The sequence below is a fragment of the Dama dama genome, chromosome 4 (assembly GCF_033118175.1).
Source record: "Dama dama isolate Ldn47 chromosome 4, ASM3311817v1, whole genome shotgun sequence".
Taxonomy (NCBI): Eukaryota; Metazoa; Chordata; class Mammalia; order Artiodactyla; family Cervidae; genus Dama; species Dama dama.
In genome coordinates this window covers 64,709,342-64,712,298 of record NC_083684.1, presented here as the reverse complement: position 1 = coordinate 64,712,298, position 2,957 = coordinate 64,709,342, and the positions used below count along the sequence as shown (strand labels likewise).

The window sequence follows — 2,957 nt, the reverse complement described above, 5'->3', positions numbered from 1 at the left end:
TCTAGGCATGTTATCTGTAAAACTCATAATGGACTGCCAAAGTCTCTACTGAAGGAGATGGATTTTAAATTCCAACTACACACCAGGTCACTCTTTATTCTGTGAGGACGTTAACTTGTTCTGTTTCATTAATGACTATTGCACATATTAACCCATAGTCATGCATACCTTTCTCTATAAGTTCATGCCTGTATAACTTCTAGGAAACTTGTTGTTGCAGGCTGAAAACTACACACCTGAATAGCTTATAATATGCAGATTGGGGAATACATGTAACTCCATGGCTGATTCATGTCAATGTATGACAAAACCCACTGCAATGTTGTGAAGTAATTAGCCTCCAACTAATAAAAATAAATGGAAAAAAATGCAGATTGTTTCAAGACTTGATTTTATTATCACATAAATTCTGAACTAATTTTCTGAAAGTATTAGAAAAATTCAATCATATAATTTCTTTACAAGATAACTGTATGTCATGACAATACTATTACAATTGTTTATTTGAAGAAGACGCTCAGCATGTCCCATTTACCATTCTCTTGAGATTCAAAATTTTAGCTGGGTCTCTGAGGTGAAGCCATAAGGAAGGCTGACCACTGAAGAATTGATAATTTGGACTGTGGTGTTGGAAAAAACTCTTGAGAGTCCCTTGGACTCCAAGGAGATCAAACCAGTTAATTCTAAAGGAAGTCAATCCTGAATATTCATTAGAAGGACTAATACTGAAGCTCCAATACTTTGACCACCTTATGCAAAGAAATGACTTATTAGAAAAGACCCTGAGGCTGGGAAAGATTTAAGGCAGGAAAAGAGGATGACAGAAGAAGAGATGGTTGGATGATATCATCAACTCAATGGACATGAGTCTGAGAAAACTCCAGGAGATGTTGAAGGACAGGGCAGCCTGGCGTGTTGCAGTCCAAAGAGTCAGATATGACTGAAGGTCTGAACAACAACTGAGGTGAACTGATGAATGGTCAACTCTACACTTCAGAAATACACCCAATTCACATATTTCTCATAATAGTAGGGGACTTTGTATTCCTTATCCAGGCAAAATAGAGTCTGTGTACATTGGAGTCACAGCTCTTGAGCAGAAAGGGACCAACAGTTGGGACACAAAATGCCAATATTACAGTGATGTTCACAAGGAACCAGCTGGGATAATCAAAAAGGGCCATCATCAGTTGAAAAATGGAGGAAAGAGTATAAAAATAGACAAAAGTGTTCACCAGGAGAAGGATGGTTTTGGTAGCTCTGGACTCAGGGGAGAATTTGGAGGGGTATCGGTCCTACGAATGTGTTGGGCACGATGCTTATGTCTGTACAGGATGAAAACCATGAAGCTGCTGGCCCAGAGCGTGAGCCTCAAACACAGAACATCAGGAGTGATAGCAATGCTGCAGACGATGACTGTTGGATTTTGTCATGATGAACAGAACAGTATCCAAAATCCTTCCTGTTTGTGTTGCTTTTGTCATTCCATTTGCCATTTATATGTAGAGGAAAAATGAAACTTACCAGCATTTGCAGGATCCAACACAGGAAAATAGAGAGAACCACGTACTTGGGAGCTGTTACTTTCAGCGCTGCCCACCTGGAGTTCCAGGGACTGATCGTGATCACCTGAAAGACACTCAAGAGGCAGATGCTACCGATGGACACTCCCCTCCCCACTCTGTGCAGAAAGAAGAGAAGTTTGCAGTCAAAATCACTGTGAATATGCTTCCACCCAAACACTGCCATTGCCTGGGGGACCCCTTTAGAGAGGAGGACCAAGGAGTTGGCCACAATCAGGTGCTTAAGGGTCAAATCCGTGGACCTTAACCTGGAGCCAGTGAAGTGACGGATGATATGATGGCAAAGGAGTGAGAAAATTCCCCAGGATTCCAACCACAGTCTGTGTTAAGAAGATAACACAGATAAGATATTTGATAAGATATTGTCAAATCGCTGCTGGCCATCCTCTCAGTTCGCTCACTGATGCTTGTCTTGTGAGTTAGAATGTCCTGCATGGGAACATGAGGTGTGGGTTACATGCATCATGTCAGCTGAAATCCAGTATTCTCCATTTACCCTTAGTTCCCACTAAGAAATATTTACTTTATGTTTTTCAGTTACCAGCAGCTTTAAAAAGTTGCATATATGATATTTAAAGAGCATTAATATGTAAAGTTAGAAGCTGTAGACTCTACACATGATCACATCTTCATTCTTCAACAGTCTGTGAGGCAGGTAATTATGTGACCTTAATGACACAGAGGAGGGTGACATAAGCACAGAGTGATTGAATATTTGTCAAAATCTGCTCTTAGGACAGAGTAAGGACTTGAAACCCTCTGGACTGGTAAAGATAGTGCATTGAACCCCAACTTTTCCAAAAAGTTAGTTAATTGTTCATATAATAATTCAGATTGATATTTAGTTTTGTTTTCAGAACTTGTTCTTTGATATTTGATTGCTGCTATTTCATAATTTTTATCAAGACAAGATTCCAATTTTGAAAAGTTTTCATCTGTAAGGCACTTTGTATTATAAATGAGGCTTCAGGTTTCTTAGTATATGTGCATGTACTGCTGCCTGCCAGGAGAATATGGGAAGAGCCTGCCCCAGGACCAGGTAATGTCATGAAGATGAGGATGGCTCAGAATGAGGATGGAAACAGGAAGTCTTTTGCTTTTATTTCAGAAAAGCAGTGATAATGCAAGTACTCCAGAAATTGTTAAATAATCCCATATAATGTCATTAACTTGGGACATAAAATAGTCATACATGATGAAGTAGTACAAAAGGAAAAAGTAAATTATTATTACTTTCCAGTGATACAGATATCTATTCATTAATAGCAGAATTAATTGAATATATGGCAATGAATTAGACTTTTCAAATGACATACCAGAGATAGATACAAATCAGCACCTGCAAGGGATCTATTCTTATGCATTTTATAAATT

General features: G+C 38.8%; 1 pseudogene; it reads right to left on the bottom strand.

The window, feature by feature from the left end:
* Window positions 1-1,010: 1,010 nt before the first annotated feature.
* LOC133055167 (vomeronasal type-1 receptor 4-like) lies at window positions 1,011-1,909 on the bottom strand (annotated as a pseudogene).
* Window positions 1,910-2,957: the final 1,048 nt, after the last annotated feature.